General features: G+C 36.7%; 1 protein-coding gene across 1 annotated transcript in view; it reads left to right on the top strand.

The window, feature by feature from the left end:
* R3HDM1 (R3H domain containing 1) overlaps window positions 1-27223 on the top strand; it is a 203944-nt gene that overhangs the window by 41917 nt on the left and 134804 nt on the right. Inside the window, 1 exon segment of the mRNA XM_032353828.1 lies at window positions 26636-26844. The gene's annotated coding sequence lies outside the window, so the exon portion shown is untranslated.

The raw sequence follows: 27223 nt of genomic DNA, 5'->3' as shown, positions 1-27223 counted from the left end.
TGAAAAATATTAGTGGTATTTCCACATTATGTGAAAACAAGGTTAAATAAAAATCTTTAAAGGGGGGGGGGCACCTGAGTGGCTCAGTGGGTTTAAAGCCTCTGCCTTTGGCTCAGGTCATGATCCCAGGGTCCTGGGATTAAGCCCTGCATCAGGCTCTCTGCTCAGCAGGGAGCCTGCCTCCCTTACTCTCTCTCTCTGCCTACTTGTTTCTCTGTCAAATAAATAAAAATCTTTAAAAAAAAAAAAAAAAGAAAAGAAAAGAAGACAAGGTGATGCCTGCTATCTCTACTAATATTCAACATTGTAATGAAAGTATTAGGAAATATAATTAGATAAGGAATTAATCAAGACATGAGAAAATGGGTAAAGGAAGTAAAATTATCTCTGTTGGAATATTACATGGTAGTATAGCTAGAAGACATGAGAGGATCACTGATAAGACTAAATCAAAACAAAAGAATTGAGTAATGTAGCAGTATATAAATTAACTTGGCCTCATTTACACAATTACTAATTAACACTTCTAATAATGGTGAAAACCCCAATTATAATAGCAACAAAGAGGGTTAAATACTTAAGTATAAACTTAAAAAGAATTGTGCAAAACCTGTAGAAGAATAATTTCCTAACATTTTTGAAGGTCAGTGGTAGACTTGAATAGGACGACTGCATTATAATTCCTAAATTTAATGCAATCCTAGGGAATGTAACAAGAAACTTCTTATTAATGAAGATGGACTCATTGGTACTTAGTTATATGGAAAAACAGACATACAAGAATAACCGAGAAGAGACTAAAGAAGGAAAAACTGCCAGGAAGTACTTCCCATACCAGACTTTAAAACATCTACTGTACAACTTCTACAATTAAAAAGTGTCCTATGCCCACACAAATAAAATAGAGCTATGGGATAGAAAGCCCAGAAACAAACCAAGGTACCAGTGGAAATAATAAAGGTGGTATTTCATAATACTCAGGTAGAGAATAACTTTTTAATAGAGGTATCAGAATATCTGGGTAGCCATTTGGAAAGATACGCATTTTGCACAAGAGTAGTCTCAACGTGAAAGTGTATATACAGATGTTCATAGCATTATTCATAATATCCAAAATGTGGAAACAACACAAATGTCTATCACTTGACAAATGGATAAACAAAACGTGTAATAATCATACAATGAGATATTATATGGCAAGAGCAACTGCTGATACATACATACTACAACATGGAAGAAACTTGAAAGCATGCAAAGTGAAAGAAGGTAGTGAAGAAAGGGCATGGATTGTATTAATTACTTAGATATCCATAACAGGCAAATGATTATAGAGTAGGTGAGTGGGTGCCAGGAGTTAAGGGAATTTGGAGTAAAGGGGAGTGACTGCTAAATGGTACGGTGTTTCTTTTTTTTTATTTATTTATTTTTTTATTTTATTTTATTTTTTTTTTTAAGATTTTATTTATTTATTTGACAGAGAGAAATCACAAGTAGATGGAGAGGCAGGCAGAGAGAGAGAGAGAGGGAAGCAGGCTCTCTGCCGAGCAGAGAGCCCGATGCAGGACCCGATCCCAGGACCCTGAGATCATGACCTGAGCCGAAGGCAGCGGCTTAAACCACTGAGCCACCCAGGCGCCCTGGTACGGTGTTTCTAGGCAGCAACCTCTTTGACCTCAGCTGTAGCAGCTTCTTCCTAGAAACCTCCCCAAAGGCAGGGGAAGCAAGGGCAAAAATGAACTATTGGGACTTCATCGAGATCAAAAGCTTTTTGCCCAGCAAAGGAACCAGTCAACGAAACCAAAAGCAACTGACAAAATGGAAGAAGATACTCACAAATGACATATCTGATAAAGGGCTAGTATCCAAAATTTATAAAGAATTTATCAAACTCAACACCTAAAGAACAAAATAATCCAATCAAGAAATGGGCACAAGACGCGAACAGACATTTCTGCAAAGAAGACATCCAAATGGCCAACAGACACATGAAAAAATGCTCCATATCACTTGGCATCAGGGAAATACAAATCAAAACCACAATGAGACACCGTCTCACATCAGTCAGAATGGCTAAAATTAAAAGTCAGGAAATGACAGGTGTTGGCAAGGATGCAGAGAAAGGGGAACCCTCCTACACTGTTGGTGGAAATGCAAGCTGGTGCAGCCACTCTGGAAAACATTATGGAGATTCCTCAAAAAGTTGAAAATTGAGCTACCTTATGACCCTGTAGTTGCACTACTGGGTATTTACCCTAAGGGTACAAGTGTAGGGATCCGAAGGGGCATGGGCACCCGAATGTTTATAACAGCAATGTCCACAATAGCCAGTCTGTGGAAAGAGCCCGGATGTCTGTCAACAGATGAATGGATAAAGAAGATGTGGTATATACACATACAATGGAGTATTATGTAGCCTTCAAAAAAAAAAATGAAATCTTGCCATTTGCAACAACATGGATGGAACTATAGGGTATTATGCTGAGCAAAATAAGTCAGTCAGAGAAAGACAATTATCATATGCTCACACTGATGTGAGGAATTTGAGAAACAAGACCGAGAGGATCATAGGGAAGGGAGGGAAAAATGAAACAAGACGAAACCAGAGAGGGAGATAAACCATAAGAGACCTCAGTCTCAGGAAACAAACTAATGGTTGCTGGAGGGGAAAAGGGTAGGAGAGGAATGGGATAGTAGGTGATGGACATTGGGGAAGGCATGTTCTGTGGTGTGCGCCATGAATTGTGTAAGACTGATGAATCACATACCTGTATTCCTGAAACAATACATTGTGTGTTAATTTTTTAAAAAGTTAATCTCTTTGCAGTGATGAAAATGTTCTAAAGTTGGTAGTAGTGGTGGTCGAACAACTGAATATACTGAAAACCATTGAATTAGATACTTTTAATGGGTGAATTGTATGGCATATGAATTATATATCAATAAAGTTGTTACCAAAATAATAATAATAATCTGCAAATGGATAAAATTTTCAAAAGAGGGAAAGACTGAGACAGAGAGATCATATAAGAAGAAAATGGATTTTTCTTGTTTAACCATGGTGTATGGAAATATTGTGCTGCTATGGCTCAAAAGTCCAGAAGTAAAAGATTGATAAAGTGGACTTCATAAAAATAAGAAAATTTTGCATGGCAAAAACCACTATGAGGAAAGTTGAGACAGCTGACAAACTAGGAAAAACTATTGTCAATATATACCACAGACAAAAGGCTAGTAAAGAGCTCTCTTTTTTTTCTTCTTTTATAAGATTTATTTATTTGAGAGAGAGAGAGTGCACAGGTGTATATGGGGTTGACAGGAGTGGGGTTGGGGGCGGACAGAGGGAGAGAGAGTCCCAGGTAGGCTGAGCACTGAGCCTGATGTGGAGCTTGAACTCATGACCCTGAGATCACAACCTGAGTGAAAACCAGAGTCTGACACAACTGACTACACCACCCAGGTTCCCCATGAACTCTTAATAATTAAAGGGCATAAAATACAGATATATTGAGAAACAAAGGACCAAAAACATGATGGAAAAATATCTAAAAGACATAGACAACTCACAATGTAAATATGACCCTTAAATCCTTTTTTAAAAGTTTGATCTCACTTAAAATTAGAGAAATACAGATTAAAACAGCATTGAGATAAAATTTCTTACTGGTCAGATTGATGAAAATTAAAAAGAATGATAGCACATTCTCTTGTGAGGCTATTGGGAAGTAGGCACTCTCATTACACACTGGTGGAAATGCAAGCTGGCATAGCTCTTCTGGATGGCAATTGGCAATCCCTAATAAATACACATGCATTTTTGTTTTAAAGAATTTATTTATCGAAATGAGACCACACAAGCAGGAGAGCAGTGGGGGGTGAGGGAGAAGCAGACTACAGCTGAGCAAGCAGCCCAACATGGGGCTCAATCCCAGGACCCTGAGGTCATGACCTGAACTGAAGGCAGATGCTTAACTAACTTAGCCATCCAGGTGCGCCAAAACATATGCACTTTGAAAAATTTTTATTTAATCTTTACACCACACGTGGGGCTTGAATTCACAACTCCAAGATCAAGAGCCGCATGCTTCTCCTACTGAGCCAGCCAGGCACCCCTTACACATGCACTTTTGACACTGCAGTCCCACTTGTAGAAATCTTCTGTAAAGATAACACTTCCATATGGACAAGTTTTTTCATTTTAGAAGAGCATTTCTAGTTGCAAAATATTGAAATGCCCATACAGGAGAATGGCTGAATCAATTATAATAAAGCCACACAATAGAGTACTGTATTGCTGTAAGAAAGAATGAGGAGGCTCAGTGGGTTAAGCCTCTGCCTTTGGCTCAGGTCGTGGTCTCAGGGTCCTGGGATCGAGCCCTGCATCAGGCTCTCTGCTCAGAGGGAAGCCTGCTTCCCCCTCTCTTTCTCTCTGCCTACCTCTCTGCCTACTTGTGATCTCTGTCAAATGAATAAAAAAAAAATCTTTAAAAAAAAAAAAAAAGAATGAGGACTATCTCTGAACTGTTGCAGTGCAATTAGGTGAAAAGAATAAAGTATAAAAGTATCTATGTACTTTGCTACTCTTTGTGTAAGAAGAGAGATGTATATACATGTATCTACTCATCTGTGCAAAAAATACAGGAATGATAAACCAAAAACTAATGAAGTTTGTTTCCTATAGAGAAGGAGTGGGAATGTGGTAGAAAGGTTGGGGTTAGTGGGAATGAGATTCTTGGGATGAGGAGGAAGTGACATGTCTCCAACTATACTTTTCTTTAGAACTCTGACTCTTAGAACTCCGAAAATAAATAAAAACCAACCCAGTATATGTGTTTGGGCAGGCAGAGGGGTGGGAGTAGGGATTCCAAAATGGAATATAAATGCTAGCAAATGAACCTGACCATATTACAAATGAATAACCTAAGTACAGTTATTGAGTGGGGAAGAAAAGAACTAAGTAACCTTGGGAAACTTTGATTATGTAAAGGCAAAAAGAACAAATAATGTGCTCTGGGTACTAATTGTGTTCTCCCAGAGGTACTGGTTGGGAGTTCTGAGACTAACTTTTTTGTATACTAAGTTTCAACAACTAAGTGATTATATCATAGATAACAAAAGTATGATTTCTCGCTGTTGGATAAAGCACTTAAAGATAGTGAAAAGAATAGTCTAGAGTAGTCTTTCACTGGAGTTGGACATATCATTAAATCAGGAAGCCAGGATTGAACGCATATACAAATGCAGAAATACAAAAATAAATATAGAGGTATGAATGTATATGTCTATCTCTCTCTCTTGAGAGGAACAAAGAGCACTGAGACCCTAGTCAGAATGAGCATATCAGTGCCCAGATCCTCTGGAAATACTATTTCCAAAAATTGGAAACATGGATCCTTGGAGAAATGGTGTTTTTTTTTTTTCTGAGTCTGGGGCCCAGAAAATACAAATGAACCTGGAACATCATGTAGTACCAGAAAGTAATTTATTAAAATAATGGCATTAGGTTATAATATTATATAATAGTATTAGGTTATAATACGTATTCAAATGTTCATACATATAAAATATGAAGAGCGAGAAGGGATAGTGCTTTCTTACAGTGGTCCAATAACTATATACTTCCAGTAAGTACAGAAGAGAAGAAGGAAATCAAAATAATCCTTAGGCAAACAGCATTGTAGTAATTATTGCATGCAGAAGTATCAGTGGATGCTAAAATGAGCAAAATTATGAGGAGAAACAAAATGTTTTCAAAGTTACTGAATGCCTCTCCACAAGATACTTATTAATTACAAAGGGGAAAATAGCAACTGTATAGGAAAAACAGGGCAGACACCACCATAAGTAATCCAAGTAAAAATCACCAGTTACAAGACAATATGGCAACATCATGTATGCCCAGATATAGTGCACTGAGAAGGGTATAATTTCACTTCTGTGGTATTCTTGTCAAAAATGCATTATCTTGGGTGCCTGGGTGGTTCGGTTGTTAGGTGTCTGCCTTTGGCTCGGGTCATGATCCCAGGGTTCTGGGATCGAGCCTCTCATTGTGCTCCCTGCTCCGCAGGAAGCCTGCTTCTCCTTCTCACACTCCCACTGCTTGTGTTCCCTCTCTTGCTGTCTCTCTCTATATATAAAATAAATAAGTGAATAATCTTTAAAAAAAAAAAAAAAAGTGAACTTCATGGTTTACAAGATGAAAGGAATCCATCCCATGAAGAACATAATCCCTTCGCATTTATATTATTCACCTTTGCAATTTATCATATCCACTGAGAGCAAACAAGCCAGCAGATTAAGCCAGATTAATTTGGGGCCACTTGTAAGTAGTGTGTGATAGAAACTTGTTATAGAATCTAATCAGTGGGGCCCCTGTGTGGCTCAATCATCTAAGCATCTGACTCATGCTTTCGGCTTAAGTCATTTTGGGTTCCTGGAATCGAGCCCGGAGTTGGGCTCTGCAGGGAGTCTGCTTTCTTTCTCTCCCTCTGCCCCTTCCCCCCAAATAAATAAGTCTTTGAAAAATCCAATTAGCTAGTTTATGCTACTATCCAGTTTACATTAAGACAGGCAGTTACCATGTCACTTTACTTCTGGGCTTTAGTTTCCAAACTATAAAATAAGGTGGGGACTAGGTAAGAGTGTTTCTGAGGTCCATTGCAAATGCATAAAATTCTATTAGTTATTTCAGAAAGCATTTTACTAAAGATGTGTAATCTGTATAGAAGTGCCTTGACCAAGCCAAGACTCAAGATTTTAGTACTTTTTATTGTTTATTGACAATTATTGGAAATGAGTGTTTCTATAGAGGGGGCTATTCCGGCTGAAAAAAACAGGCTACAGGAAATGAATTTCTTCTTTTTATGTTGCGTGATTTCATTTTCAGTAAAAGTAGCAGAATCTTAAGGAAATGAGGAAATTGCCAGGGTTCAAATGTGTCTCTAGCACAGAATACTACTTGGAGAGATAACTTACTCAGTAACACAAGGAGTGTGTTAGGGGGTGGAGGGAGGTGTAAAAACCCTTTGGCATAGAATAGTGGAAAGAACCCTCCCTTAGCAGGATAATGTCTTCTGCATCTTATTTTTTAATATTTCAAAGTCAAGTATTTTTACTTCAAATTACAGAGGTTTCAAAAAGAAAATATATTTACTAATAGATTAATGCTTTATGACAGTCACTCTGCCCCCCTTTTAAAACATTATTAAAAAAATAATAATCCTAATAAAAGTGCTCTCACAGTTTAAAAGATGTGTCAAATTCCATGCATTAAAAAAACTACGGTAGATTAAGACTTTATCTCAAAACAAAAAAAGAAAGGAAAACCGCTAGAAAAGGTTTTACAGAAAAGTTTAAAGATAGTAGTATAATGAGTCCAAATACCTTCTGGTTTTACCAGTTCTTAATATTTTGCCATATTCACTTGTTCTGTCTCTTTGGCTAATGTGTTTTTATCATACCCCCAAATTTTAATATTGATGAAATTTCATCTCATGTACTAATCATATGATTGACATCCCCCAGTTGTTTGTAAATACCCTTCATAGTTTTTTTTAAAAAATCAGAATCCAGTCAAACATAACACTTTATATTTATTGTCATCTCTCTCTAGTCTTTCATAAGTTTGCATATTTTTTCATAATATTGATATATGAAGAGTTTAAGCTGGCTGTCTTGTAGAATGGTCCACAATTTAAATTTGTCAGATTTTTTGCTCACGACTGGGTTCAGATTATGTATTTTCAGAGTAATATTACATAGGTGGTTATTTTTGTCCCCTACTACATTACATCAGGAGGCCTATAATGTTTGTCTCTCCTACTATGGGTGATGTTAAGTTTGATCACTTGGTTAAGGTAGAGTCTGCAGGTTGTAAACATACCTTTTACTCTTTGTAATTAAAAGTTATCATAAATTGAAGAATATCTTGTCTAGTAACTGTCTTTCACCCAATAGGTTGTGTCATGTATTTCTGACACTTGCCAGAATCTTACTGCATTAGTAATTGCGAAATACTGATTTTCTTCTTATAAGAAAATGTTAACTTTCTAAAAGAAATAGTTTAGACATAAGATGTCCCTTATGGTAATTATTTGCTCTTTTTATTAATAATGTTGGGAAATACATGAGAGAACTAGATTCAAATGCTGTTTTTGACTTAAAAAGTCAGGTGAGAGCTAAGGCACTAAAAAGTTAAGAAAGTTTATCGGGAATGTCAGTAATTAGATTTAGACAATTAAATTTCTGTTATTAGTCCCATAGTTGCCCTAGTTCCTATAATTCGGTTGGGAATTAAGTTTTCACCTCATAACTACAGTTAAACACTATGTTAATAGAGGCAGTGTGCTTCTGGTTTTACAGAGGACATTACTGAACATTCTAAGAAGTACAGTATGAAATTTGAGATTAAGCAAAAAATGAAATTTTTTAATTCATCTTTCTTTTACTGAGGATTTATTCTTGAAAGTTTTCTTTTGTTAACTGACCTTGTTTGCGTGTTTTAAGCACATTTCCAAGACATCATAAGAAACCTTTCCAAATCTGTTTCACTGTTTATTTGTATGGAACACTTAAAGGGTGCAGACAAGGCGACCTACTAATTAATTCTAATAGCATCCTAATGGTTATTCATGGTATAGTATCCAAAAGGAATATTGAAGGCTCTGTGTCTTATTGGCTAGGTGTAGATTGTTCCTAAATGAAAGGTTCATTATCCATGGAGTTCACTGTTAACATCTAAGTCCTTTCCCTTCCGAATCTACTTGACAGTAGTATAACTACATTTTAAAATTTTTTAGTTACGATTTTTCACTAATTCAAAATTCCTTGAATTTATAAGGCCTAAAAATGTCCAAAGTTCAGAGAGAAAATAGAATCATGTGGAACATTATCATCCCGATATACAAGTAGATTTATCCTGACCCATCTGACTAGTAGGAATACTCTTTTTAATTTTTGCTACAATAACAGTAGGTTCCTTCATCATTCTTAATTTTAGTGTATCCATCTGTTTCATAACAAAAGCCTTTATTATGGTTTTTAAGAAAAGCTGCCTTGAATTTATGTTTCTCATATGTAACAGATTCTGAGAAAAAAATCATTTGTACCCTTTGATAAAAGCAGTAACCATATAAGGAAAAGTCAGAAACTTGGATATTTGTTTTGGGATATTCAGGCTTGATTTTTACCTCTGAACACATCTAAATACTGAAGAGTACAGGGCATGGTAAGGATTGTAATCTAGGGAGGTAGGTATTTTGAGGAACTTTAAATTAACGTGAAACCTCTCAGTCAAAAATCACTGATAATAGCTGCTGTTACCACCTTTGTTGTTTGTATAGTTAGAAAGGGTTTTGTGGATTTAAATCTATATTAAGTTAGTTATAGGGCTGAAATAGAGCCTATTTTTGAGAGAGGAATAATATTTCCAAGTTAAAAAGTCAGTGTCTTTATTTTGCTGTTTGCTAGTTAATATATTGTGCACTGATGATCTGTTAGGCTGTAAGGGCTTATCAATTCTTTAAGACTTAACCTTTTAGTGGCAGAAAAAGCAGTATGTCTGCTTGGTGGGATACATTTTTCTTCCAGTAGTACAAGTAATGTATAAGCTTTGTCTGATTAGGATCCATACAAGATTCCTGTGTGCTTCCAGAAAGTATGATCTTTGTTTCGCCGAATGGGAAACAAGCGTGTGCATTACCCAGCTATCAGAGAAATCAATGCTTAGAATTTAAAAAACACACTTGTCTGCTTATTTGGTGTTTTACCCAACAGACACGGTTGGTTGTCTGTTTTCTTCATTTTGTGTGTCTGCTCCTAGTTGTTGAATGTTTAATAAGTTGTGTATTTTTTGTTGTTTTTTGTTTTTGTTTTTAACTTGGTTTCGGTTCATTCCTTTTCTTATAAGTCGATCACTTGAGCTCATCTAGACAACAAGCATCTGACACAAGGCAGAATTGTCCTCTGATCTCAGTTCTTTTGCTGTCTCCATCTGTTGGTGTGAAGAAGTAATGCTCTTGCCAGAATAAGCGAGCTCATTTTAATTTTAGCAAAAACAAATTAACAAATAAGGAATTATGCTCTTAATTGCATTTTCTTCCTTTGTGACAATTAAGTCAGTATAAAGATGCAAAATAATCATGGGATGTCAGCTTTCGTAGGCAGATTGTCTTTGTTTTTTTTATAGACTTTTTGCTAATAATACTAAAAGTGTCAAAGAGAGTTATTAAAAACCTGATGTATTAACCACGCCTAGATTCTATACATTTTGTTTTAGGGAATTTGAGAAGAAGATAATTATCTTAACTTTTTTCACCAGTGTGAGGTCAGGAATCAGTGTGCAAAAAAATTTGAAGAGCGAGAAATCTCAAATATCCTGACAGCCTTTGCACATTCACAGTTTCATGGGCTTTTGCATCATTGCTCCTGAATTGCTAATGAAGAGCTCAATATAGCTTCTGATGCATTTCAGATATTCTTGGTGGTGACTGGCTAGAGTGTTACTGACATCACAACATACAGCTGTTGACTTTCTATTGTCTCTGAGTCCTCGGCAAGTGCTTTAGACTGCTCTAAAGCAGCGCTCTCCCAATGCCTGACTAATCAGCTGTCTGTGTGTGCGGTGAGCTCTGTAGAGGAGCAATGCAGAGCATCAGTTTACAGATACTATGGAAAATACATCTTCATTCACTCTCTATGATGAAGCGAATGCCAGTACAATGAAGGTACGTATGTGACTCTTTGTTTATTTGCTAAATGTGTACAAAAGGTAATCAAATCTGTGAAGTTATTCTTCGTGTCACTTAGTGCCATAATTTTGCTAGGGGCATGTGTGGTAAAATCCTTACCATGTCCAAAATGACAGCATGTTTTAAAAATGGTTTTTGCTTATTTTTGCAAAGGTGGATTTGTTTAGGTTGATAGAATGAGTAGTAGGATTCATTTACTTCTTAGCTGAGGACAAGTTTTTCCTTCCCTACCCCAAAATTTGTGATAACTCTTTGTGCTGTATTGATTGAACAGTTTACCTGTATGCTCCTTATTATTTGTGTATAGCAGTTGGAGAAATGATTTCTCTTTCAAGTTCCTCATGAATAGCTATGCTTATGGCTTGTTGAATCTTAAAAATTTATTTGTGGAATAAATGCAGTGTAGATGAGACTCCTCTTTTGAAAATTAAGAAACTAAGAACCTTAACTTTAAAAGCTAATGTTAATTTTTTTATATCCTTCTTGGGGGAAGAGGTAGAATAATTTTTAAAGCGCTTATAACAGGGCACTACCTAGATACATAGCAATGTCATTGCTATGATTAGCATGATCATACCACATTGCAAAAGAGCTAATGCTAATAAAACTCTGTAATTTTTAAGAACTATCTTATTTCTAGTCATACTGTCTAAAAATTTTGACATTTACCTTCAAATTTTGTAATTCTTCAAAACAGGACTCTTACCATATAGGTAAGATACAGTGACATGACTACAATATGTCTATTAGTGTGTAATTGGCTCGTTTGAAAGGTTTTTGAGAGTTTGCTCCCTTTTCACCTAGAATTAGCCAAAATTTTACCAGCATATGAAATTGCTGTGCTATTTTCAAACCCCCTCCCCATATGAAAGTAATTTTGATCCTGAGAAATAACTCATCTCTTTTAGAGGAAACAGGAAGAAAATCACTAAATTGCCTGTTATCAGTGCTGAATATCATTACTTCTTTCTTTTGTTTCTTTCTCATTCCTAACTGTGTAAGTAATTAGGATCATGAAAATATTAATAGCTATTAATAAAATTAGGGTCTCTTATCTAATACATTATTTCAACCTAATGCCAGGAGGATTTCATCATTTCTCTTTTAAGCTTCAGGGTTTCTTTGAAGTTTTATGTTGAGAAATAGAAAAGAAAAAAATTACACAGCAGGTACTCTGAATCTTGTCTACAACTGTTTTCACCCATCTTTTTCACATTCTACATTTTTTTTATACCTTTCCTCTTTTTTATTCTTTTTTTTTTCCCTTAGGTTTCTGGTTGCATCTCTCTCTGCCTTCCCCTGCCCCACCCGTGTGTGTGTGTGTGTGAGAGAGAGAGAGAGAGAGAGAGAGAGAGAGACTGACTTTCTGAGTGTCTCTTCCTCTCTCTCCCTTCTCTCTCCCTCTTTTCTTCCCCTAGCCCATTGGTCTTTTCCAGTTTGTCTCAGTCTCTGTCCCCTTCTGTCCATCTATCTTGTATCTCAGGGTCTCTTTCCCTGTTTTTCTTTCCTTTTCTGCTCCTCTGACTCTCCCTCTTCCTTATCTCCCTCTCTGTTTTTGCCTCCATGTCCCTGTCTAGCTATCCTGTAGCTCCCTCTTTTTCTCTGTCTATCCCTTTTCTCCCTTTATGTTTGTTTCTGTCTCTCCCTCTGCCTTTGTCTCTGGTTCTGAGTGTGCCCCTTCCCCCCTCCATCTTTCTGTCTGCCCTCTCCTCTACCCCTTCCTTCTTCCTCGCTTACCATCTTCTTACTCTTACGTGCCTCACCTCCTCCCTGCCTCTCTGACCCTATTTCTGTCTCTCCCGGTCTCCCTGACTGACCTTCTCTTTCTGTGTCCCTCCCTCCCCCTCTTGGCATTTTGCTCACTTTTCCACCCTACCGTCAAGATCTTTTTCTATCTTTCCTGTCCAGGCTTTACTCACACACATGTACTTTGTAAATTTCATTGTCATACGGTTTTTCCTTTTCATTGGAACCAGATCTGCACTTGACTTTAAATTTTTTTGGTTAATTAATAAGTTACTAGTTGCATTTTAATTTATGTTAATTAAACTCTGCTTTCTGAAAGATATTAATGGGTAAATAATCAAATATATTTTAAATAAACAGATATTTACCCTTTGTCTCAATTTCTGTATTTTTAGAAACTTATGTTTCAGGCCTTACAAGTGGATTGAAAAGATCACATATTGAAATTATCATTAAAATGTTTTGCCTTCCAAAGATACATGTTTACACTGTTAAAGGGAAAGCTTTTTCTCTTAATTTTTGTATTTTTCAAGATTTTTAGAAAGCAGTTTTAAAATTACTTTTCAAGATAATTAAGACAATATCCCATCTCATGATGGTGTTCCAGGTTATGATAAACTTATTTTTTTATACCTGTATGGCTTTTTTTATACCATCCTATATTTTCCAAAACTGTTACTTGGACATATGTTGGGATTTTTTTTCTTTCATTTTTAACTTTTTACTTTGAAATAATTATAGATTTATAGGAAACAGCAAAAATCGTACACAGAGTTCCCTTGTGTGTTTTTAAAGATTTTCAGGATTTTTTTAAATGTTTTCCTCAAGATTTTGTTTTTAGTGTCTCAGTTTTTAAAAATATTTTGAAGAACAAAAATTCACTTATCATATACCTGTTTACATAATCACAAACCTAGCAACTGCCATTATACTGTGTTTGCTTAGTTTTGTAAAAGCAGATTGAGACAGCAGTTTGATGAAGACATAGTATATCTCAAATAGCATCATGGTTTCATGATAACTAGTATAGAACTATCAGGGAAGAAAAATTCACAGTTAACAAACTATATATGTTTAAAAAGCAAAGAAAGCTGTGAATCTTTTCAGAACAGAGTTAAATGTCATTTTCATATGTATCCCTCCTCTAAAATTTATGTAGTACTTGTCATTGCTACCTTCTTTTGATTCCTGCCCTGCTTCTTATAGTTTGCTTCTATGCTGTTAAATCAGACTCCTGGTCCTGTGGGGTGGGAGTGAAATAGGACAGAAAAGTCATTGTCTTTGTAAACCTTCTCATCACACCTCTCTGGCTGACGAACGCTTATTCTAATTGATATAGGTTATCTTTAATAAAGTTAATACAGTGATTTTTATTTTTTTAGACTGAGATCCTCTAAGCCATAGAGTTGTACAGATGTGCTTTGGTGACTAGAGGGAAGCCTGAAGCCCAGTTAATGTCTCTTGATCCAGCCCCACCTTCTCGTTTGACCAGAGCAAGGTTTGGGGGAGCGGGAGGGCCAATGAAGGGAGGGGAAATGTGTGTATGCAATTATATATATATATATATTCATATTCTATATTTTAGAATATATGTATTTATTTATAGATAGAATATTTTAGAATATATATTTACATAGAACATATATTCTATATTTTATGTATAACGTATATAAAAATATTACATGTAAAATATAAAATAAGAATTGCAAGCTAGGATTCATGTATATGCTTCTGGAGAACTAAGAAACCCTGAGAAGCTCATGCAAAAATGTCTCTGAACATACACGAGTATGAGTGCTACGTTTCTACAGAAAGGGTTGTTGGATTTAATAGGACTCTCAAGAGGATCCTTTCATGCTCTAAAAATAATTAAGAATTACTGCTTTATGGTGTCTATAAATCACTACTCAATCTGTGTGGATTTAACATTTTCTCTTTATCTTCAAATGCTTAGAAGGGTGTAATGATTTCCTCCAGCAGCAGGCACTTCCACAAAAATCATATGTAGCTTTTTTTCAAGTAGTTCGAACATATGCAATGACTGATTACCATATACATCTGATGTCAGACTACAATACGGGATCACCAGAGAGATAGAGCAGAATGTTTTCTTTCATCAGTACTTTCAAAGTGCTTCTTAAACCACAACTTTTTTTAATATATCTAAAATAAATGCCAAAATAATTGAAGACTGCATGCCTCCATTGAGCTCCAATGAGACAGTTGTAAAGAAAGCAAGAAATTTATATTAATAACTACTAAAACAATTTGATGTGGTGGACATGGCTAGGCAATAATGAACAAAAGTCCTTAAAAAATTAGGTCTGAAATGTATTAGACTCTGAATTTATTCACTGTGTGCAAAGCCATAGGCAGTTGAACCAATTAAATTGGACAGAACCTTGGGTATTTTAAAGAGAAATTTTATCTGCTCATTGTGCAAGTTAGGTGTATAGTATGAATGCTAGAGACCATGAAGGTCTCAGCAGTGTTCACTCATGCCTAGTAGCAGCATCCTCAAGCTATAAAAGTATTTGCACTTTGTTGTACACAGCCTTTTGTAGAGTCTAAAGGTAGACGAGGGCAACTGAAAGACAACACCTGTTCTACCTCAAGCTGTTTTTAAGCTATTTTTACTGACCATGAAATGTTCTTTGACCAAAAGAAGAAATAAAACATTTTTGAGCTCTTTTTTTTCCCTCCGAACATAATCCCTAGGTGCTTTCTTGAAAGAGGGATGTGATCCTTTGTTAGAAAGAATGTAGTTGGCAGTTGAAGAAGTGAAGGGTGGCATATTAGTAGTTATAAAACAGAATTCTGCCAAGTGTAACCTAAATTAAAATCCTATAAAGGAAATAGATTTTGTGTAAGAAAGAAATGGGTTGTTAGGTCTACTGATTCAAATGCTAGAGAGAATATGAAGTTTCACATGTTGATGAAATATATTAAGCCATCAAAGAAACTTTGGGTGGATTAGATACATGTTCCAGAAGCCCAGCATGAGTTTTACTAAGACTCTTTGATGACAGAGCTTAATACTTCTAAGGCCTTCAAAGAATTTTCATTGTGATCTTTTGATAAAAGTGAAATGCTAGTCATGGCTAAAAAGTACATGGAGGTGAATTCATTTAGTTATATTAGTTCTACAGAGAAAAAAATACCAAGTGAAATAGAATTTTGAATGAGTAGGGGAAACATCACATCACAGTCTAGCTAAAATACCACAAAGACTATAAAGGTTTCTTATGGGATATCCTAGCACTTGGCACAGTCTGTGGAGAGTCTGTACCTTCTCATTGATGGCATTACGAATGGTTGAGTAAAGAAACTGGGATTATGTTCATGATGATGCTCACTTTTATTCATGAGCTATATACTACAGATATGCTGTGAAACCATCACAAAATACTTTAGTAGAGAATGTAACGTGTGAGACTAGACAATGCAAAAGATTGATAATTTCAATGACTTCTTATACCAGCTAACCCAGAGTTGCGCTTAACTTCACCTACAAATCTCTGCTTCAGACACAAGCCATCCTCATTTCTGACCAGTTCGCTGTGAAGTTTCCTGTTACCCTCTCAGAACTGATAATTTACTAGAACAACTTAACTCAGGAAGGTGCTCTACTTAAAATTGTAGTTCTATTATAAAGGATGGAATCAGCACCAAAGGAAAGACACAAAGGGCCAGATTAGGAGGATCCCAAATGCAGAGCTTTCCTTGTCCTCTTTCTGTGGAGTTAGGATGCATTATCTTCGCATTCAGTGGTATGTGATGATATGTAGAATATTGCAGTCCAGGGACTCTCTCCCAGGCTTCAGGATTCATAGTTTTTATTGGAGCTCTGTTAAATGAAAGATTGAACCATTGGCCATGCAGTTGAACTCAAAACTCCCACCCCACCCTTGTCTTCTAAGCAGTCATGCAGATATCGCATGGCTCAAAACCCCAACTTGCTAATTACCTATTTAGTCTTCCTGGTGTGACTGTCCCCATCCTGGATCATTCATTAGCATAAACCCACTTTGGGGCCTACCATGAGGAGCTCATTAGGGTGAACTATCAAGACACACCATCAGTAACAGATACTCCCATAGCAAGGATTTAGAAGCTACCTCCCAGGAACCAAGGACAAAGGCCAGCCAAATTCTCCATTATACAATATTTTACTCTCTAGCAATATTGCTTGATGTTCTGTACTAGGTAAATAATTTACTTTTGTGGTTCTCATTATTTAGAAGAAAAAACTTGAGGTCAAGTCTGAATACATTGATATTTCTCCCTCCAACCAGTTCCCTCTAACCAGTTCCATTGCTTAGAAGCATCTCTGAGTAGATAATATACTATTTAAAGAATGAACTATAATCATTTAAACTCAATAAAAATCTATGTTCTCTCTCAATAAAAATCTATGTTCTCTCTCCTTACATGCCCATTATCTTAAGTTCTTCTCTCATCCTCATTATCTGTGCTCAGTTTCCAGGAGTCTATACCTTTAAATATTCGTGGTTAATTTCCCAAAGCATGATCAGATGGTAAGACCAGTCTTTCTTTCTCTTTGTAGTCTTTAAAAGAGTTTTTGTTATGTGTCAAAAGAGCTTATTAGAACTTGATCTATTTCAATCCTACATTTAACACAAAAGTAGGGAGCTCCCAGTTTAATCCAGGACTGTGATGGGTTTAGAATTAAGGCAAAAGACATTTTATCCTCACTAGCACTGTATTAAGAGGTAGTTAATAAACACTTCAAGAATGGAGTGACATTGATGGCCCTCATTTTATTGCATTGTCTCTTGCCTTAATCTCCCAATATCTCAGTGCCTTTAGAATCTTGCCAGGTTACCCTGGGATTCTCCAAGTTACCTCCTGGGAGCTCCTGAACAGCTCTTGCATACTATTCTGATTTTGTCTTTCTCTGCCACACTACCAGTTTTGATAGTACTTGTCATAAATTTGCTCATGTCCCTGCCCAAGGTTGCATCTCCTAGAGCATCCAGCATTAGTTTTCAGGGTCCATAGCCCCTAGAGTCTTCTGTTCTGGGCTCCATCACCTGAGTATCATAAAGGTTTTGGCGGGCGCCTGGGTGGCTCAGTGGGTTAAGCCTCTGCCTTTGGCTCAAGTCATGATCTCAGGGTCCTAGGATTGAGCCCCACATCGGCCCCCCCCTGCTCAGCGGGAAGCTTGCTTCCCCCTCTCTCTCTGCCTGCCTCTCTGCCTATTTGTGATCTCTCTCTTTCTGTATCTAATAAATAAAATCTTTTAAAAAAAATAAGCTTTTTGTCCCCTACTTCTCTGCTCCTTTGGTTCACAAATGAAAACATTCCCTTTAGCTTCTGCTTTGGCTCAAACTAGGACCACTGCTATCTAAAGATACATGTAGAATTCTTTTAGTACTCTGGCTCTCCTAATTTCTAACTTTTTACCTTTTGACTTGGTTTTGTTTTGATTTCTTTTTAAGATTTTATTTATTTTTTAGAGAGAGAGGGAGCACGCATGGGCTTGGGGAGGGGCAGAGGAAGACAGAGAAAAGCAGGGTCCCCCCTCTAAGCCACACAACCCTTAGATCATGACCTGAGCCAAAATTAAGAGTCAGACACTTCTCCAACTAAGCCACCCAAGCACCCCTGGCATTATTAGGTTTCTTAAGCACTGTACCATGCAGTGATAAAAAGTCAGATATGGAATGGTTGTGAAAGGCATTTGACCTATTCTATAGCCGAACTGCACCTGAACTATCTCACTTAAATCACTCCCATTACACTGACCTCAGTTACAGAATTATAGAAACCCTAATTCTTATAGTCTACAGACTTCTGAAGAACAGTGCCTAAATGGTCCTGGATGTAAGTTTCAGCTGTAATGAGCATCTCCTTAGAGACTCATTCCAAGATTTATCTGCACCCCCAGTTCTCCCCAACCCCTACAGCCATCTCAACTTCCTGACTTCCATCAAGTAGTGTTCTAGGTAAAATAGAAAAGGTATTTATTCGATATGAATTCCCTCAGTTTCCTGCCATATTCCGTTCAGGTTCTCAAGACAATGAATACTTTTATTTATTTATTTATTCATTTGACAGATGGAGATCACAAGTAGGCAGAGAAGCAGGCAGAGAGGGAGGAGGAAGCAGGCTCCCTGCCGAGCAGAGAGCCCAATGCAGGGCTCGATCCCAGGACCCTGGGATCATGACCTGAGCCGAAGGCAGACGCTTTAACCCTCTGAGCCACCCAGGCACCCCGACAATGAATACTTTTAAGGTCTATGTCTTCTATTTGTGCTTCGGACCCCACTTTTTTTTTTTTCTTTCCACTTCAGATTTTCCTTCTCATTCTTACTCTTTTTTCCTCTTAAACCTCTCACCTCTATCTCTCTCCTTTCTTTTCTGGCTTCTCTTTGGCCTACACACTTTCCATGCTGACAGTCTTGCATTAGCTTTGCATCTTGTACCAACTTTGTTGACAAATCTGGTAGACTTTTTGTTCCTACATCTCCCTACTCATCTCTTCAAGGGTTTTTTGTGCCCTGGGGATTCTATGCTAAGCCTACTTCTTGTCTGTCTTGGTGACTCCTTCTCAGTTTCATCTATGTTGATAATTCAGGGCTTCCATCTATACAATTATTCTATCCAAATAAATAACCTCAGCCCTGCCTTTTCTCCTTAGCTCCAGGTCATTCGACATCCTGTTAGATCTCTCTACCTGAATGTCCCGAAGTTACCTTAAACTTACTTTGTTCATTACTGAAATCATTGTTCTGCACTAAATCTTTTTTTTCTCCCCTCAGATATTTCCTATGTCGTAGGTAGCAAGCACCACCTACACCTTCATTGTGTTGTGTCATAACTATTTCAGTTATCACAACCCTAACCTTTTCCCTGACCGCTCCTATAACTAGTTGGCTTCCCCCAAGTAGTTACTTTCTGTCATATCTCTTCATTTCTAGAAGCAGTATATATAGGGAGTGGCTAATAGTACGGGCCCTAGAACCAGAGTATCTGAATTCAAATTCTAACTCTGCCACTCAGTAGTCTTAACAACCTTGGGCAAGCTGATTAGTCTTTCTCTGCCTCACTTTCCTCATTTGTAGAATTGGGATAATAAGAGTACCAACCTGATAGGGTTATTATGAGGATTAAATTAATTAATACAGGGAAAGCTTTGAGAATAGTGCTTTGTGAATAATAATAGGTATATCAGAGTTTCCTGTTAATATTACTGATTTCGAAGTACATATCACTGTCTGTAATTGTCTTGTTGGTTTTTTCCCTGCTGTAGAATGCATGCGTTTATAAGTAAAGGGGTCCTGTCTGCCTGGTTCACTGCTATATCCTTAGTAGTTAGAGCAGTGCTATTAGCATATAGTAACCAAAAGATTAGAATGAATGAATGAAATCTCTTCTTTCCCTTTCAGCTCAGTCCTTTTGCTATGCTCTAGTCACTTTACACCACAGTTTTTAAAACAGTTTACCTGTTAGAACAGAGTCCATCTACAATTGTAACAAATAATTCTCCATGGCTTCTCTTAAAATTCCCGTTATTCAGGCTCTCTATCCCTCATGAGATCAAGAGTAAACTTCTAATCTTAACTTCAAATATATCCACCCTTTGATGCTATTTTCCTGTTGTTTGTTTTTAGAACATGTTTTAATGAAAAATGTCAGGACCAAAAAAAGGAGCATTCTAGCAAACATTTAGTACTTACTACTCAAAATTAGCAATGCTGACCTTTTGTTATATTTGCTACAGGTCTTTTTTTTTTTTTTAAAGAAATAGAATAATAATAAAGACCTTGATTAAAGTCCCTTTTCTTTCTCACCTGAAACCTTTTCCTTTCCCTTCCCAGAGAGAATTGTGTGAAATAGATTTGTACCTTTACTGTCAATGCTTGTGTGGTTTTTAAATATTTGTTTAAGTTGCTTTGTATTGTAGTCATAATTCTGCTTTTTCATTAAACATTCTAACATTCTTTTGGAGACTTGTATTGATACAGCTTTAGGTCATTCATTTTAATCGTTTATCATACTGTGCAGTAGGAGTTTACTACTGTTCTCATACTTTTTAAAAAAAAAAATCAGTGCCAGTGTTGGTAAACATTGGGTCTTTCCCAGTCTTTGCTTTTAAATAAAACAATTCAGCGGATATTTTTGTACGTGTTTCCTCATGCACATATATGTGTCTATTTAGTGCGTAGGTGGAGAAGTACAAGTGCTGGGCTGTAGCATAAGAGGAATTTAAACCTCTTTCGAGATCACAGATTATTTACTAAAGTGAACTCATAGCGGCTGAGAGTTCCCATTCCCTATGCCATCACCACTTCTGGGTATCATCAGATTTGTTTGTTTGTTTTCTTCAACCCCAGCATATGTACTCTCTTTCCTTTAAATGGGCTTCTTTTTCCTATCTTCCCCATTTCTCCATTGAGAAAGCAACATGTTCTTGTAAGATCTTACCTCTGTGTATCACTTCTTCTCTAAATGTAATTTGTTTCATATTCTTGTGGAACTCAACTAATAAGTTATTTGTGCCTATTCTTCAACTTACCAAGTTTTTTACCCTCTCTATATATCATATTTAAAATTATTTTATATATTTGTTGATAAATGTCATTGCTAACCATCTCTCTCGAGTTTGACCAATTCCCATTAGGTCAAGGTAATTCTTTCTCTTTTACTCTTGTAAAACATAGTTAATACTGCAGCTTCTTGCTTTGTGTGGTTCCTTGTTAGATTTCTGGTTGATAGTAACTATTTATAAATCACATAGACATTTAGCATTTTGAAATACTAATGCCTATGTTCTTCTTCAAGTAACTGACGCTGAGAATGTGAATTTTCATTCTTTATAAATACAGGATAAACCATTTTCCTTGTCTTTCTCACCAAAGGCCCATGACCAGTAGGTTGTGTTGATGGCTAACCCTTAAGAGAAGAATCTGGTGTATGTTGGTCTTCTGCAACTTGGTTTATGTTATAAATGCCGGTGCCTGATTACATGTTTTGCTCTGAGGGAAGAAGTAAGCACTGTGTTCATCTAATGAAATGACATTGAATAACCAGGTAGTCATAAGGGGAAAAAAATGAAGTGTGCTTTGCCAAATTCTGTTTCAAATAACTTCAGTAATATAATTCTTTTTTTCTCAATATCCATGTGCAGAGTACTTAGTTTTTACCTGTAGTAGCCAGAGTTTTTCCTCATAACAAAATTGAGTTTTTGATGTTTTGTTAACCTAGAGTAAACTGATTTTCTTCTTGTGGAAGTAGACTATTTATTTTTGTAAATGCCTAACTGTAGAACCAAACATTAGACCCCAGGCATAATAAAGTGATCCTTTGAATTAGCAGTATTGTGTTTTTGTTGCTGAAAATACTGTCTGAAATTTTCACTAAAGAAACTACACATTCATGAATTGCATATACTAGTCTGTCTTTTCAAATATTGATCCCAATTCTGTCTTGCTTTGTTTCTTTGAGGAAGTTACTTAAGTATTCATAGTCATCATTTGTAAACTACGAGGTTTCACAATGTTCCTTAGCCACTAACTGAATCCTTAGTACCAACCAGGTTTACTTTGTTTGATACTGATGATTACAAGAGATAGGGAGGTTAAAAGAAACTCGATGGTATGCAGCAGTTCTGATATTTCAGTAGCGATTAGCTTTATTGACAACTAATAAGTTAACAGTGCTGTCTTGCTGTGCAGCTGTGCAACAGAGATAGGATAGCTCCTATCCCTGTGAAAAGGTGAAGTTTGCTTTTTGTAATGAATATGATGCTAAGGGAGTTAGTACGTGTTAAAAAAAACTCTTTAGGGGCACCTGGGTGGCTCAGTTGATTAAGCTTCTGCCTTCAGCTCAGGTCATGATCACAGGGTCCTGGGATCCAGCCCCACGCTGGGCTCTCTGCTCAGCAGGGAGCCGGCTTCTTTCTCTCACCCTCTCTGCCTGCCACTCCCTCTGCTTGTGTGAGCACACTCTCTCTTCTCTCTCTCTCTCTCTCTGTCAAATAAATAAATCATTTTAAAACGAAGAAAGAAGTCTTGAAATAAAGGTGTTCTCTAAATACATATTGCCCCTCCTCTTTGTATGTAGGAATGTTAGAGCATTGTGGGTGAGAGCCTGGAGTGGGACACCTGTCTGCCCTGTTTCATGTCCTTGTCCCCACACTGAGTAGCTGTGTGACCTTGGACAAAATCACTTAATTTCTCTGTGCCTTAATTTCCTAATCTGTAAAACAGGGGTGATAACAGGACCTACTTAGAATTGTTATAAGTTCTAAATTTATTAATTATGAAAGGTAGTAGAATACCTGGCATGTGGTAAGCTATACACCAGTTAGTAATTTTTGGTGGTAATTATTTGTGTTTCTTTTGTAGATTGCCTATTCCCCATTTCTCTCTTTTTTCCTCTTGACTTATAAAAGCTTTTTTACTTTAGATACTTTGACCCTTTCAGTTAAAATAGATTTTATTTTATCATTTGCCTTTTAATCTCTTGTTTTTTCACACAGAAATATTAAAAATTTATTGTAAGCTTTATTAATATTTCTTTGGTAGCTTCTAGATTTTTATGTCATGCTTGGTAAGGGCTCTCCCTCCAAGTAATTATAAAGATATTTTTTATAGGGGCACCTGAGTGGCTCAGTGGATTAAAGCCTCTGCCTTTGGCTAGGTCATGGTCCCAGGGTCCTGGAATCGAAGCCCGAATCAGACTCTCTGCTCAGCGGGGAGCCTGCTTCCCCCTCTCTCTCTGCCTGCCTCTCTGCCTACTTGTGATCTCTCTCTGTCAAATAAATAAATTTAAAAATCTAAAAATATATATATTTCTTATATTTCCTTGTACTTTTAGAGTTTCTTCTTTTAGGTAATGATCTTTAATTTTACCTTTGATTCCCTTTTGCTTGTAGTGCCAGGTGGGTGCCAACCTTTTTGTGCATGTGGTTCTGAAGATTTTATTATATATACAGGCATTTATCTTTTGTTGTCTACCTGGTGGCACAGAAATTATATATAATCAGATCTCTGACTTGTTCCTAGTAACATGTTAACAGTTGCAAGAATGTTTATTCAAAGTTGAATGTGAATTTTGAGCACATATATCCATCTCTTTTAGGTTGAAATAGACAGTTTTTTTAAAGATTTCATTTGTTTATTTGAGAGAGGGGCAGAGGGAGAGGGAGAAGCAAACTCCCCACTAAGCAGGGAGCCTGACATGGGGCTTAATCCCAGGATCCTGAGATGATGACCTGAGCCAAAAGCAGACACTTATCTGACTGAGCCACCCAGGTGCCCTGAGACAATTTTTAAATATCACCAACTCACATGTATGCACTTAATAAATATCAACATTTTGCTGACTTTAAGTTGCCTTTCTGCTGTAGTAACTTACCAAATTTATATATGTTTTTAAATCACTTTCACTTACTGTATAACAATTTGTGACATAAGGGTGGTGCATGTAATTGACTCCTAATTGTTACGGCAGCAACACCATATGCCATCCCTATTTTGTAGCTTCCCATACTTGACCCCCACATGCCCATACAGCCTTAAGTAACTCCAGATGTATAGGCATTATGCCAAGATAAAAAAGTTTTTGTTTTAGTGAGTACCCAAAAAGCTAAATAATCTCCTTTATTTGAAGATGTGGAGAGGAAAACATTTTTATTTAAAATATTTAGGGGCGCCTGGATGGCCCAGTCATTAAGCGTCTGCCTCCAGCTCAGGTCGTGATCCCAGGGTCCTGGGATCAAACCCTGCATCAGGCTCCCTGCTTGGTAGGGAGCCTGCTTCTCCTTCTGCCACTCTTGCTACTATGTTCCCTCTATTACTGTGTCTCTGTCCCAAAAAAGGGGGGGGGGATCTTTATAAATAAATAAATAAAGTGAGCAGGCATCCAGTCTTGGACCATCTCAGTGCCTCAGTTGGTTAAGCATTAGACTCTTGGTTTCAGCTCAGGTTGTGATCTCATGGCTCAAAGGATCAAGCCCTGCGTGGGGCACCTTGCTCAGCACAGAGTCCGCTTGAAGATTCTCTCCCTTTGCCTCTACCCCCACTCACTCTCTCTCCTTCTCAAATGAATAAATAAATCTTTTTTAAAAACTGTCTTCCCAATAAGTTTATGAGTGAAATGTTCCTTTTCCTCCTTCATTATGGCTCAGAAAGATTAAGTGATTTCCTAAGTCATAACTGGTAGAGCTGTGTTTTAAACTTTGATAAAATGGCAATGCACTTGATCCTTATCTCTTTCCCAGGAAATAATAACTGGTCATTTTGGTTCAGAAACATTTATTTCTTTAGTTTGTCAAGTGGTGTGGAATATTGACAAGTATTGGTTATCACATTGGTTGTGTGACTTTGGGCAGGTCATTGGACTTCTGAGTGCTGATAGCTTGCATGGTAAATTGTAAGATTCAACTAGGTGGTTCCAAAGGTTCAGTGGGGGTTCCTCAGAACTGAGTGTTTGCCTCTTTACATTGTGCCTCATCTTCATTATCCCTTGCAGCTATTGCCTTTTTTAGTTCTTTTTTTATTATTATTTATTTAAAGATTTACTTTAGAGAGAGAGTGTGTGCAGGGGAAGGGGCAGGCTCCTCAAGCAGGCTCCACTCAGCGTGGAGCCTGACACAGGGCTCCATCTCACAAGCTGGAGATCATAGCCCCAGCCAAAACTAAGGGTCAGACACTTATATAGGCACCCCCTTTTATTTTCTTATATAGATTATAGCCTTGCTTCACAATTTCAAACTTAAAGGATTTATGATTGAATCACAGGTCACTTTACTAAAAACAAACAAAACCACAATAATTTGGGTGCTTAGTGGGTGCTGCCATCTTGTGCCTACCATTTTACGAGAGAAAAAGTTAAAAATTAGAAAAATTATATTGAATTATTTTTTGGTTTGGGTTTTTTTTTTTTTTTGTAAAAATTAAAAAAAAAGAAGTTATTTGATTTAGTGGCCTAGCAACCTCGGTGAAACGGAGAAGGCAATGTCAGAAAACAACTTGGGCATTCCTTGATTCCTCCTTTCTGTTATCTCTTAGTGAAATTAAGACATGAAAACTGATCTGAATTTATATCAGGGTTCTAAATTAATTATATTTTAAAATAGTTTTTGAAGAGCTAGTATAAGATGTGAATGGCTCTGTAATGCATGGTTGGCAATATTATTATCTCTTTGTGCTTACACCATACTATTTTCAATTGTTTCACCTTTAAACTGTACTGTTCTGTTTATTGACAAGAGCACTGTCAAAGGAAAATGGGAAAGCTATGTAGGATTTTTAGAGCTGTTTATTTGCTATAATAAATTCCTTTGCACTAAAGAAACATAAAATGAAAGTGACTTTAAAAACAGATGACACTGGGGGCACCTGGGTGGCTCAGTGGGTTAAAGCCTCTGCCTTCGGCTCAGTTGTGATCCCGGGATCCTAGGATCGAGCCCCACATCAGGCTCTCTGCTCAGGGGGGAGCCTGCTTCCTCCTCTCTCTCTCTCTCTGCCTGCCTCTCTGCCTACTTGTGATCTGTCTGTCAAATAAATAAATAATAATCTTTAAAAAAAAAAAAAAAAAAGATGACACTGAAAGAATTTTAGCACTTCAGATGTCTTTTAAAAATAGTGATTCTACCCTTTATAGACATTTGCTTTTTAACAGACCAATGTGGGTTTCTTTGAAAATGTTAAATGATTTATTACAACCTTTTCTTCTTTGTACTCTTAAAAATCTAGAGTGTGATCATTACTGAAAATTACAGTCTTCCCGTAAGTCCATAGAGTTGTAGCTCTGGAAGAAAACTCTTCATGGGGTTAAGCATTCTTGGTCACAATCTTAGGCAAACCTTTTTTCCTTTATCTATAAAATAAACAGTTACCTCCCTTACAACACTGACCACATGCTAAATTCTTATTATATATTATATATTAGTTCCCTTGCTTTCTTCTCGTCTCTGCTTTTACTGCTAAATTCTCTAGGTGCCCTGAGTGATTTCAGGCTCACAGAACCAATACATGTCATAACTATTTTCTTGTTAGGACAAGAAAATAATAAATTCACCAATAGTAGCATTTTTAATTTCTAAATTACTATATAGTGTTCTACTTCTCTTGGCTATTTTGTTAAAAGGTTTCCTTTTGTTTCAATTTTAGGCCACTGAAAGGTATGATATATTTGATCCACAACGGTCCATTTCAGCCCAGGAATCTACAGTGGTGACAAGGACATGGGACTCCTCCTGCCAGATTCCAGATGGTTCAATACACTTGACATCCTGGCTGACAACTGTGAAAAAGAACCTTGGATTACTTTATTTTATTTTTGTGGGACACCACAATCCCAGTTCCATAGGATACTTCAGGTAATCTGTCTTAACACTTGAGAGAAAAACATATCCCTTTTTCTTTCAAAATCTTAATAGAAAAAGCAAAGAGCCAGAGTATTTTAAGAAATGCCCTACCTCTTAGTAACCTTATTGTGTTGAGAATAAGCCAATTAACTCTGGTATAGAATATAATTAATGAAGATTTAAATTCCGTTTAGTCCGTCTGTGACTTTAGGATCTACTTCTCCCTCTTTTTTTTTTGTTTTTTACCCTTTTCAAAAGGTTGTCAAAAATCCATTTTATGGATTTCTGAAATTTAGATTTTTAGATATTTTTTAGATATTATTTAGATGTTTAGATATTTTTTCATTTATTTAGATATTTAATTGTAATTATGTTAAGTGATACATTGTGG

Source organism: Mustela erminea, chromosome 8 (genome assembly GCF_009829155.1).
Source record: "Mustela erminea isolate mMusErm1 chromosome 8, mMusErm1.Pri, whole genome shotgun sequence".
NCBI classification, from domain to species: domain Eukaryota; kingdom Metazoa; phylum Chordata; class Mammalia; order Carnivora; family Mustelidae; genus Mustela; species Mustela erminea.
Note: the sequence above shows the minus strand (reverse complement) of the source record. Positions and strands in the feature narration are given on the sequence as shown.